We start from the raw sequence: 13,533 nt of genomic DNA, 5'->3' as shown, positions 1-13,533 counted from the left end.
TATATAACGCTGCAACCTCAGGAACAGCATTGGCGTCAGCTTTGTATTTTAGCCTATCATAAGTGGTGAACTTAGATTCGGAAGAGATGGGGTAGACCTAAATGTCATCTTAACCAATCTTTTGATAGTTTTATAATTTTATTTTATTTATTTTTATTTTTAAGGACTTTATTTACTTATTTTTAGACAGAAGGGAAGGGAGGGAGAAAGAGAGGGAGAGAAACACCAATGTGTGGTTGTGGTTGCCTCTCGTGCACCCCGCATCAGGGAACCTGGCCCACAACCCAGGCATGTGCCCTGATGGGGAATTAAACCAGAGTCCCCCTGGTTTGCAGGCCAGCGCTCAATCCATTGAGTCACACCAGGAAGGGCTATAATTTTATTTCTGAAAAACACTTAAGTCTTTAATTGATCTGGAGTTTATGGTAATATAGTTTGAATTAAGGATCTAACTCTACTGCAAATAGCTAACCATTTGTTCCCACATCATTTATCACATTATTTATTGAATTGCTAATTGCCACTACTACCTTTTATTTTTTTAAAGATTTTATTTATTTATCTTTAGAGAGAGCGGAAGGGAAGGAGAGAGGGAGAGAAACATCAATGTGTGGTTGCCTCTCACATGCCCCCTAATAGGGACCTAGCCTGCAACCCAGACATGTGCCCTGACTGAGAATTGAACTGGTGACCCTTTGGTTTGGAGGCCTGTGCCCAATCCACTGAGCTACACCAGCCAGGGTGCCTTTTAAATAACTTTCAACTATGTCTTACTCTTTATATTCCCATTGTTACCGCCCTAGTTTAGGTCACTATCCTCCTGTCAACTTTCATCTAGCCTGCTGTCATAACCTCTAAACTCTTGTTCCTCAGTCCCTTATATTATACACTCTGAAGACAAAACGACTTTTGTGTTACACAAAACTGATCATGTTACTCCCTGCATAAAACCTTCCAGTGACAATCCCATTCTCTCAGGGTGAAGTACAAACTGTTTGATGAGGTTTGGCCCTTATATTAGCTTTCCATAGCCTCATCTCTTGCCATTACTTCTCCTTGCCCTCATCTGTACTGTTCACTCACCAGGTGTTTAGCTTCCTGAATACGCCATGCTTCGCCAATCTCCAGGAACGTGCACTTCTTTGCCTCTGTCCTACCCCACTCTATCTTGGATGACTCACTCATCTATTCCACAGGTTTCATGATGATGCCACATTTTCAAATGAGCCTTTTGTGATTTCCTTGAGTCCGGATTAGGAAGTTCTCTTATATGATACTTTCCCCTATATAATAACAAAAGTTGTGCAGAATTGCAATCTTATTTTTTTCCTTATTTACCTCCCATCTAGATTATAAGCCATTTGAAGGAATTTGTATTCTACTTCTAAGTCCCCAGTAGCTAACATATAATACTGTAGATTTCTACAAATATTTTTTGAATTTAATAAAAAATGTATCGAGTAAGATCCACGCACTACTGGTCAAGATGGCACGTAGGTAAACAAGGCTCACCTCCTCACATAACCACATCAAAATTACAACTGAACTACAGAACAACCATCATTCAGAACAACAGAATTAAAGAAGAAAGCACATCAAGATTGGTAGGAGGGGCAGAGACACGAAATGGACTAGTCTGACACCCATGCGTGGTGGATAAAAATCAGGAGGGATCTCTCAGGAGTGAGGGGTCCCGGCTCCACACCAGGCCCCCAAGCCCAAGGTTCTAGTGCCAAGAAGATATGTCCCCATAACTGCTGGCTGTAAAACCCAGCAGTGATTGAGGCTGTGGAAGATAGAAACTGCTAGAGTCCCAGCCACTTCCTCTTGAAGGACCCTTGCACAGATGTATTCAGACTCACTCCCTCTGAGCTGCAGTGCTGGGGCAGCAGATTGAAAAGCATTAAAGGCATACAGGGCGGAACGTAAGTGTCTGGCATCAGGGCAAGAGCTGGGTGGCAGCTTTCTCCCAGACAGAAGTGTTGGCAGAGACCATTGTTACTTTTTTGAACCCTCCCCCGCACAGAGCCAGAGGAGGGTGCCATATCTGAGAGCCATCAACCTGGCTCACACCGTATGCCCTGCCCTGGTGGTTCCCGGAGGCCCTGTCCCACCCAACCTTCGGGCCCACTCAAGCTGTTTCCAGTGGCTTTTCCATGTGAATGGCTTGCCTTGGACAATGCTTCAGATTTTCCTAAATTCTCTCAAACAAGCAGCACATGGCTTCAGCAAGTCCTATACCTCTTGCTAAGTTGCCCCAGGCCCAGCACTAGCAGCAGCCAGCCTTGGTACATAGCTTGGCCTCTCCTGGGCACCTCCAAACCCAGCGCAAGTAGTAGCCATCTGCAGATTGCTGTGTGGGTTATGCTGTGTGACCCCGGACAGGACAGAGGCAGTGGCTGACCTTGGCTGTGCCAACAGCGACCAAGGCTCAACTACAAAAGGAGAGTGTACACAGCCCACACAGTGGGTGGCCTTGAGTACTCTTGTCGGGCAATAGGGGACAATCTGTAGAAAATTCTAAAAATAGTAATCCTTTACCTGTCAAAGCTGTCAGCAATATTTTCTCCAGCTTTTTGCTTGCCACTTAAACCAAACTTATTTTAATTCTTGACACATAGAAGTTTGCATTTTTTAGTTAAATTTACTAATCTTTAGTGACTCCTTTCCTTGCTTTTAAGCTTAGAAAGAGATCTCCCCTATCCAGAGATTTAATAAACATACACTTACATTTTCTTTTTTCTCTTTCTCTACTCCCTTCTCCCTTTCCTCTTTTTTTCCTCCTTCTCCCTGTTGTTTGAAGGCCAGCTTTAAGGAAACCGAGACACTAAGCTACCCCAATCACTTTGGTCTCTTGGGTATCCTGTAGACCAAGAAAAATGTGGGGTTGGGATGGATTTCTCTACGACACAACCCCCTCCCTTTTCCTTCTACATAAAAAGCAGTTCAGTGTTGAGCTCCCTAATAAGCGCATGTACGCCCGACAATTAATAAACTGCTGAAGTGAAAGGTGGCCTTTAGATATTCTGTGTATGAATTTAGCCAGTTATACAGAGAGAATGAAAAAAATACGGCCTGATTCTGATCAGATGCTGCTTGTTTCTCCTTACACCATGGGGTTCTGTTCTATGTCATTTCCTTTGAAGTCAGTGGGAGCTCTGTGCAGCGCGGAGGGCCGGGCGAACACCGGCCTCTACACATGAAGGTGCGAACTGCCATTACGATAAACTATTCAGCAATGCGGTGGAGGGAACATTGGTTCAACACACTTGGTGGCTACCCTGCAGATCCCACTGTCTGTGAGAGCTTTGTTCAGCCAGAGCAAACAAGAACTTTTTGAATCTTGACATACAAGGGCTCATTCAGCAGAGCATCCCCTGTTATGAGAGGCGGCACAGTGCTGGGCAGGCACTACAGTTTTCAGCCGCAGCACACTGAGGGCATTTCTCTCACATTCTCTCCATCTGTAAAGAGACTGTTTTCAAGACCCCAAAATGGTTTTCTATAGATTGGAGAGCCGTATAAATATTTTTACATGTTTGTACTCATATAATGGTGGTGGGGTAGGGGGGAAATTACAGTCATGTCAGAGTGGCCAGGCCCTTTCCATATGCAAAGAAAGAATGCTTTGCAAATTTTAGGGGAGGGTGTTACCTGGTGAAATGCAGAGCTTGTAACAGAAACAATAAGAGAAACTTTAACATGAAAAAGGTATTGGAAATGGAGAGTTACATGCATCTGCTTTCTGTTTCAGGAGCATTTAAAAAAATGTTCAAAAGTTATTGATCTAGAGGGAGAGAGAGAGAGAGAGAGAGAGAGAGAGAGAGAGAGAGAGAGAGATTGATTTGTTGTTTCACTTATTTCTACATTCATTGGTTGCTTCTTTTATGTGCCCGACCAGGGATTGAACCTGCAACCTTGGCCTATCGGAACAATGGTCTAATCAACTACGCTGCCTGGGGCCAGGGCAGAAGCATATTTTCTTCATTAGCCCACAGAGACTTTCTCCCTTTCCCCCCTTACAATGCATTGTGTATTATTTTTCAGAAACCCAAATCAAGGGATGCTTTCATGTTGTTATACTACAAATATCAGAATGAATAGAGGTCAAAGAGCAAATTGTTCAAATTTGGCGATTTTTTTCCCACCCAACCCATCCCCTAACTTTTAAATAGACATGTCCCCTTATTGATTTCTTCACCTCATTCTGCTCCTGTCTCTGTGCCCTTGCCTAAGCGGTAGCATGCACCCAGCTTCAAGGCCCCTCGCTTCCAAGGATCCCCCACAGAGCAGGACACCCGCATTTTGTGTTTGTAATTTTCCTACTGCCTAGCATGGAAGTGGAGCAGACTTTTTTTTTAATTACAAGTTTGAATTCTTTCCCAGACAACTTGTATCTACCTCTGCATATAAAATGCCCTTTCCACAATGCATCATCAAGTGCTTCGCATGTAGACAATATTTAAATCTTTGGGCCTGGATGAGATCACCAAGGGAAGAAACATAGTTGGAGGAAAAGAGAAAGGACTAACTCTGGAGCACCCCAAATTGAAGAGATTGGGGAGAAGAGAAAATGTATCTGGGAAACTACTCCCTTTTAGTACACATCATTTTGGGAAATAATTGTTATATGACAATATAATAGTTAGAAACTATTCTATTCTGTGTGAATATGCCCTAATGTATATAGGCAGTCCTCTACCAATAGCTTCTTATAACCGTTCCTCCTGTTCTCTGTGAGTTTATCCTCACTCCCCTCCATTCCACATACTGGTTAAGTTAACCTTGGACTAATTTTAGTCATTTGTGCCTGGATAGAAAACGGAAAATTGGTTAAGTACAATATATTACGTGTATAGGATGAAATAGTTAAATTACTCTTTTTAATAAGAAAATACTTGCAAAATAATGTTGAGTGAATACAGCACAATCCCAGCTGTACTCAAGCATGCTCACACACATGCACACACATATACACACAACCAGAAGAACATTTTACGTTACCCATCAGAAGTGTAACATTTCTGGGTGGTAGGTTTCCAGGTGACTCTCCTTTTTTATGCTTTGATGTGTTTTGCAAATTTCCTTCATGACCAATAGTTTTGCTAAAACTGTACTTTAATTATGTCACTTCACAGGCAGAAAGCCAGCTTTGATTCTTTAGTGCCTAAAAAGGTAATGCCCGAATACCTTGATTTAGCAGTGAAGACCCTTCAGACTAGAGGCCCAAACTCTGTTTCAGTTAAAAGGATCTGCTCAGTGTCTTCTGCATGTTCCCTGTATTTTCCCACTTCTATACTTTTTTGAAAGCTAGGATGCTTTTAATTTTCCTCCTTTACAGGTAATTTCTACAAATCTTTGAAGGCACTCTTTAGGTTCTACCTCTTCCTTGGTCCTAAGACCATGAGTGCTAGAAGAGGTCCCCAAATACTAATGACTCTATTATTCATTCAGCATCGACCACAGGATGCTTTGCATTCTTATAGTTCTTTTTCTAGGAGTTCATAATTTATCTCCCCAACTGACATTTTTGTTTCTTAAAGGACAGGTTCTGTGACTCAGAGTCACATGCTATGGAGATAAAAAAGGGTTGAATCACAATGCCAGACACTGGTACAGAGCTCTACATATATTGTCTTGGTAGTCCCTGAGCCGCCAGTAAGTGTGTAATAAATATGTGTGTGTCTGTGTATACACACACACACAAAGTCTGGATTCTCTTTACATATATGTTTGTATCTTCTCAGTGCATTGAGCTTATTGAAAGAATAAGAATAAAATTTCAGCAGTTAATTATTATGAGGGAAATACTTTAAAAACCATATAGTTATGAAGTATTGCTTAAGCATTCTTTCTTCCTTCACAAAAGGTCACTGGTCTTCTTTTCAGGGGATGTTCTTTTCGTGCTGTCTCCTGAAATATGAAGTAGCTTTACTTTTCTTCCTTACTCCCTGGTTCCCAAGTCTAGTCTCCATATGTGCTCTACCTTCGTAGGTAAAATGCTTTCCTGCCTCAGTGCAATCTAGCTCCCAAATGGATTTCTGTTGGTTTAGGGAGCAACCTGAGGGTTTTGCATTTGGCACTGTTCAATATTCTTGGCGTCTCTCCATAGTCACCATTTAGAAAGCTCCTGGTTCGCAGGATTTCTCTCCATCATACATTCTGTGGAGATGACACAAAGGATTGTACTACATTGGCTTGAAAATGTGATGGAAAATGACATTTGCTTTACCAAGAAAGGAAGCTTTTGAAACTGAAATTGTTTTAATAGGATCCTTATACAAGAACAGTTCTTAGTGGAGTAAAATGGCAGATATAGTGAGAGTTCCTTCTCATACAGATTACTGCTAAGTAAATACCACTATGCTTAAAATTACTCACACAAGTAAAGCAAGTTGCAAAACAATATGATTATATTTATGTTCTAAAAAATATAGGTGTATATGTACTTATAAAGTAAGGTTGGATTAAGATCTTCAGGAAGGTCCTGAGCACTGAAGAGCTTATGGTGCATATGAAATAATATCCTATTATTTACTGTATGATTAAAACCATGGTAACATTATAGCCCTGGCCAGGTAGCTGAATTGGTCAGAGCATCGTCCTAATACACCAAGGTTGCGTGTTTGATCTCCAGTCAGGGCACGTACAAGATCAACCAGTATATGCATAACTGAGTGGAACAACAAATTGATGTTTCTCTCTCTCTTTCCCCCTTCTCTCTCTCTCTAAAATCAATATAAAAAAATAAATACAACCATGTTTATAAGGATGTCCCAACAAATTCTGATTTCATGTCTATTCATTTGTAAAAACATCTAATTCTCTACAAAATTTTTTTGTCCTTGTTTGCTGAAGCCTTAAGTACATACTTCATCTACCTATTGAGTAATCCTGTTTTGTTTATGTGAATGTAAATGCACAGAAAAAGGTGTGGAAAGGAATGCCAGAAAAGAATGAGGTGGAGCGTTCCATTTTACTCTCTATTTTTTCCTAATCATCTGTAACCAAAATATAGTCATTTATTTCATCCACAATTACTGAACACAAACACAAACACACTGGGAAAGTAAAATACTGCATCTTTTCTTTCTCTATCCAAGTTTAATATTAAAGTGTTTATACTTGATAAGTGTTAACATAACTGGGGGGCAGCTCAAGCTATTCCCCCAATCAAGTGCATTGATTTTTCTTTCTCTTTAATCCAATAACAGGGTTAGATAGCTGCCCGCTATTAGGATTCTTTCAGATACTGCTGCTAGTCATCATCACCACTAACATTCGTTGAGCTCTTACAGGCCGCCAAGCACTGGTTCAGAGCTCTGCATGTATTCATCTATAGAGCTGTCACAAAAATCCCGTGAGGTGGGACTTATTATCACTGTCATTTACAGTTCTAAGGGAAGGAGGCTGGAGAGGTTTAACTGTCTTGTGCAAGCTGGGTCACACCGCTGGCAAGTGATGGGACTGAGATGTATCTCTGGCAGACTGGCTTCATATTCTGCATAGGAAAGAAGAAGGGAGTGGAACTGGGCTGGGGTTTAAGATTTTTACTTTATTTCATAGTTGGCATATATACTTTTGTCTAATTGGGAGCTGAGTAAAGGCATCTGGGTCTGGTGGATGTGTTGGTTGAAAATTACTATTATTATGAGGATGATTATTATAGTATTTAGTAATTATGCAGTGCTTTATACTTCAAAGAGCTGTGCTTTATGATCATTTATTAGCTATGACTCAGAATATCACTACCATATAAGATGCACTTAATTATGCATATTTTGCAGAAAGAGAAACTGAGGCAGAATAAGATGAGCCACATCTTAATAATAAGGAGTGAAGGTGAAATGCAACCTCTTAAATTTCTGAGGCTCAGAGAAACAGCTCAACCCGGACAACAACAAAAGTTTAATATTCTAAACCTTTTAAAGGAAGGTGTCAGTTGCAATATTTTTCTCAATAATTAATTAAAAATTAAATGTGAAATGTGCTAAAAATTGATGACCATTTCCATTTAGTTCTTTATTTGGGGCTTTCACCACATTTATGTCATGTGATATTTTTGCTCTAATTCGATCTTGCTTTCTCCCATTTCTCCACACAAGCACAATTTCTACAGATACTGGTTTTCAGTGTCAATATGATATTGCTTCAAATTGCTTCCATTGTCTTTAAAAGATGCCTTTTGTTCACCATATGCATAGGATTCTTCACAATAACTTGCAATAAATAAAAACTTTGTTCAAGATTTATATTGAGAGTAAAGAAAGTCTTAGATATCGGGCGATTTGTACACCTCAAAACGGAAGATTAAAAGCACATCAGTGTGACTTGGGGTGGGAGGGGGAGAGAGGTGAGAAAGACCTGTGGTTTGTGCGGCACCCTGTAAAAGGCCCGGAAGAACTACACGCACTCTTCCATAGCTCTGGTACTCTCTTTCAGTTGGGAGGCAGTCATGACTGTAGCGCATGGGAAAGGTTCAATAAATATGAATGTAGGGGTTATAACCATGCCTGTAGAGACAGACTACCTGGGTTCTAATCCTGGCTACATCACTTGTTAATTACCTGAACTAGCTCTGCTTATGTTTCTCCATCCAGAAGATAAAAAGAGGATCACACTCCATAAGGTCAGTTGTTAAGACATTTATTCAAGTATTTGCTATTATTTGTCCTTTCTACTTCCAAGGTAGTTGACAAATAACATTAGCTATAACTTCATTAAAATATTGGTAATAATGATATTTATATTGGAATAATTAGAATAATGTCTGCACTTGCCTAGCTTGTTTAGGAATGGTACAATGTGGTACCACACAATTTTATACCCCAGAAAAAATTTAAAATTACTACAGAATACATTGGAATAAAGAGTTATCAGCACGTGTAAAATCTATAAGGCAAAATTTTATTCTTGTTTCTTGAAAACATCCATATGATCACACACATGAGTGGTTCCAAACTCAGTGCCTACTGTGAAGATTTCATAGGTGAGTACCAACTCACTGTACGGCCTGAATGAAACTACTACACCTGAGCCCCAGCCAGGTAGTTCAGTTGGTTGGAGCATCACGTGTAAACACCAAGGTTTTGTGTGTTTGGTCTCCCGTCAGGGCATGTCCCTAGGTTGCAGGTTCAGTCCTGGTCGGGGTGTGTATGGGAGGCATCGAGTCGGTATCTCTGTCTCTGTCTTTGTCTCTGTCTCCGACTCTTTGTCTGTCTCTCTCTGCCTTTCTCAAATCAATGGATATATCCACGTATCCTCGGGAGAGGACTTAAAAAAAATTAACCAAGGGCCCAGGCAGATGTGGGTCAGTTGGTTGGAGCGTCATCTAGTACACCCAAAAAGTCATGGGTTAGATTCCCAATCAGGGCACATACTTAGGATGTGAGTTCGATCCTGGGTCAGGGCACTTTCGATGGATGTTTCTCTTTCCCTTCCTCTCTCTCTAAAAAAAATAATCAATTAAGAAATAAAAAAATAAAACTGCTGCATCTGAGCTAAAGACACTGATGCCTAGTGGGATGCATGCCCAGTTGGCCACTGTCTAAATTTTCAAGGGACTCCAGAAACTGGGATTACTTTTTTAATGTGACATTTCTCAATTTAAGATTTCGGCTTAATATATTTCTTGGTACAAAACTCTGTGGGTCAAACAACACACTTGAGGGCCATTTGTCAGATTTCTGCCAATTATACTAGTACCTACCTAGGAGTACTCAGCGCTATTACTCGCATCAGCAAATGCTTTCCAAGCACTTGTGCCAAGGCTTGGATACAAGGCAAGGAAGACAAAATATGACAGTCTTCACAAAACTCACAAGTCTAGTGGGAGACAGGCAATAATGACACAGGAGAGAGTGAAAAATACCACATCTGCTGGTGGTTTAACTATTTGATGAGGCCCACTATAAAAAAAAAAAACCTAAAGACAAAGAACCTCATTCTTTGAAAGTTTGGCAAATGGTACCCAAGTAGATGGCTCTTTTGTTTAACAAAACACCTTAATGGATTTTGGGGGTGGGAGCTATGCATAGAAAGAGCCACAGCCTTGCACAGTTGTGGGACCATTCCTATTGTAGCCTCTGCAATTGTCACCCCCTAGAGCCCCATTCAGATTGTATTCTTTGTGAATAGTGCCCCCTGGAGTTGTGCAACTGGGATGTTCGGTCGATAAACACAGGCCTGGAGTCTGGCCTGAGAAGAGGATTGAGAGCTAAATTCTTTACATAATAAAGAAAGAGGGGCAAAAAAAGAAAAGTAACAGGAATTTTAAGCCTTTACCTAGTGGGTAGAGGCAGGAGGATGGAGCGGTGCCTGAAATGGGGAGAAGACAGGGGTTTGGAGGAAACAGCTATAGGATGAATATGGGCCAGCCATTTGGCAAAAACTGGAGCCTGTGAACCTGGTGAGGGATTCCCTGGAATTCGGAAGAGTGACACATAAAATCACCTATCATCTTTAACTTTCTTTAACTGACAAATGAAGTCAAACAACTGTTTTGCTGGCATCAAGTAGAGCCTTCACACCTCTTCTGCGTGAATTAGGAGATAACCGGGAAAGATGCACCGCTCAGGACCGCTCAGGCTCACAGAGCAACACTTGGCTAAACATACAGTGCTGTAATAACTTGCCTTTTAACTGTTTTTCTTCAAAAAGCTCAAAGCGCTTACACTTTTATTTCCTCATTTGTTCTAACATTCCAGTGTGGGAGGGGCTGATTTATGATAACATTATTTATAGATGGAAGAATTGAAATAGAGATTAAATCGCTTACTCAGTGTTGCATAGTTGGGGTGGTGGAGCCCGCACAGGAATTTGGTTCTCTGAGCTTCTGCCACGAAGTGGAAAGATCATGAGTTTTGGAATTTAGAGGGATCTTTGTTTGAACAATCCTGATTTCTGCCCCTTAATAAGAATATGGCCTTAAGTCAATTATTTCATCTAAGTCTCAGTTTTTCTCTTCTGTAAAATTAAGACCATAAAACTTCATAGCAGTGTAGTGAAGATTAATCCAGAAAATGCATATAAAGCCCTGGCACAGAATAGTTCTCAAATAAGATTAGTTCCACCCCCCAACCCCGGGTTACCTGGTTAAATTTCAGTACAAATTTAAAGTAATAAAAAAAGGATCCCACATTAATACTAATTTTTTTCTAGCCTCATCTTCCACTGACAGCAAAACATGAATAAAAATGCTCCAACACATCATTTAATTCAATGGGAAGGACTGTGGCTTCTGTAGAATTGTTCCTGTTCGGGTGGATTAGAAAAAAAGAGGAATCTGTGGAAGACAAGAGAGTGCAATGGTTCTAAACCTTGAGAATGTACCAGAATCACCTGGAAGGCCTGTTAAAACACAGACTTCTGGGCCCCACCCCAGAGTTTCTGATTCACAGGTCTGGAGTGGGGCCTAACTATTTGCATTTGTAACAAATTCACAGATGATGGTGATGCTGGTAGCCCAGAAACTAGACCTCAAAAAGCACTAGCATGATTAACTCTAATTCTGGGGTTGGAGCCTGGCAATCTGTGTTTTACCAAGACCTCCAGGTGATTGTGAGGCACTCCTAAGTTGGAGAGGCACTGGCACAGTGGTGAAAAGCTCCTGAGGAGACAGACCCACATTGAGATCCGGACCGCACCATTCACTAGTTAGATGGCCAGGTTCAATGACAACCCTCAGGCACTTCTGCGTCTCTCGGGAAGTCTGAGAACGTCTGTGATTCAGGATTCCTCTCACTCTTCCTCTAAGCTCTTGGTGGAAAGAGAAGTTAGTGAGTTCTGCCAACCCAGGCTCTGTTTTTTATTCCTTTACACTCCAAAGCATGAAAGGCTGCTTAAATTTGGGTATTAGGGAAGTATTTACAAACACTTCTGTGATCACAAACATGAAATAAACAAGACTGCGCTGTAAATAAAGCCATTAGCAAAGACATTGTTTGCATCTTAAATTCATAATAACGGGTTGTAAACCGTTTCCATTTCCCCTGCCTTTTTAAGTAGAAAATTAAAAAAAAAACTTCCTCCCCCACAGATGCTTGCAAATTTGTTTTGCAGATAGTATGCATGCTAAGAGGCTTTATTTCGCCTGTATCTGGCCTGAGATACAGAATCTGCCTCAGATGTTTAATGCTTTCTTGATTTTGTAGCGGAGGAATCCCTTTTTTCCTTTTTTGCCCCCTCCATTCCCTGTCTGGCAGCTGACGGTGGGTCCTCATACTGTCTTGGCTCACAATATCACAAGTATCCAGGCTGGCCACAGGGCATTCTTTGGCTCACCTACCTTCATTTTTCCCACTGCAAAAATCTCTACTCTTCTTTTGGTTCCTTAATTAACCTCTTCTGTTGTTTATTGTCAATCCACAGTTTTCCAAATTACTCCCCGTCAGAGTGACTCCACGAAAAGAAAATGTTCCTACTGATGATGAGATATGAGAATCGTGCTTTTATTCAGTCCTGTGTTGGTACTAGGTACACTGAAGTGTTTATCACACATTTTCACTTTAAATTCCTACAATTCAGAGATGATTATATATGTGTACACACACAGAGACATACACATATCAGATATTACAAATGAGGAAACTGAGGCTTAGTTTAGAGAGGTCAGGCAACTTGCCCAGGGTGAGAAAAAGTAAATAACAGGACCCAGGCAATAAGTAAAAGTAACAGGACCTAGGTTCTTAGCCTCTGTTGAAGTTCCAAGTGATGATGGAGTATAGAAACATAATTTGGTCCTTGCACTTAGTTAAAAATCAAGAGCCAACGTTTATGGTATCGAGTTTGGCATCTTTGACCGGCTTTCCTCTCCTGCAAGGCGTACATAATAGCGCCAATCTGAAGGGACTTGGGGATTCATGAACTGAGTTAAGCACCTGAAGCGCTTAATAGGGTGCCTATCGGGTTGTAAGCCCTCAGGAAAAGTTAACTATTATTATTTCAAAGGAGGCAGACTGGAGAAAACACCGGAGGGAGGAGAGGCCGGGTGTATGCTGTGGACCCGCGTCATCTAAATTTTCCGAGCCTCGGTGTCCTCCTACGCAAAATTAGGTGGCTGGAACGGAACAACCCGAAGGGCAGCAATAGCCTGGGGAACAGAGGTGCCACGGGGCAGAAAGGGTTCTCGGGGTGTCCGGGGGCGGATTTGCGGGCGCCAGGCGGGAAAGGCCCCGCCCCGCCCAGGAGGCCCAGGCGCTCCAGCCCGCGAGCAGTTCCGGTGCCAAAACCTTCCCTCTCCCGCTCCCCCGGAAGTGCTTTTCCAAGGTTCGGGCCAGAGAGAGGCCTTGTAGGCACAGCAGCGGAGGCTCCGTCGCCTCCGAGTAGGGGCTCCTTCCCGGATCGGAACCCGGGGACCCGTGCCCGCCGACCCGCGCCCTGACCCCTCTCAGCGCCCGGGCCGACGGTGAGTGGCCTGGGGAACAGCCTGGGACGGCTGTGGGCCGTGTCGGGGTTGGCGCTCTGGGGCCCCAGCTGCCCGCTCCGGGCTCCGGGCTCCTAGCTGAGGGCTGGGCTGTCCGGGTTCCGGGAAGC

General features: G+C 42.1%; 1 protein-coding gene across 4 annotated transcripts in view; it reads left to right on the top strand.

Moving 5' to 3' along the window:
• The first annotated feature begins 13,268 nt into the window (after positions 1 to 13,268).
• The window catches only part of FRS2 (fibroblast growth factor receptor substrate 2), a 106,425-nt gene continuing 106,160 nt past the window's right edge, over positions 13,269 to 13,533 (top strand). For all 4 annotated transcript variants that reach the window (XM_045184610.3, XM_024576463.4, XM_024576461.4 and 1 more), the window contains exon 1: positions 13,269 to 13,405. The gene's annotated coding sequence lies outside the window, so the exon portion shown is untranslated. The remainder of the gene's footprint in view (positions 13,406 to 13,533) is intronic.

This window comes from Desmodus rotundus, chromosome 3 (assembly GCF_022682495.2).
Source record: "Desmodus rotundus isolate HL8 chromosome 3, HLdesRot8A.1, whole genome shotgun sequence".
In the NCBI taxonomy this organism is placed as follows: domain Eukaryota; kingdom Metazoa; phylum Chordata; class Mammalia; order Chiroptera; family Phyllostomidae; genus Desmodus; species Desmodus rotundus.
Note: the sequence above shows the minus strand (reverse complement) of the source record. Positions and strands in the feature narration are given on the sequence as shown.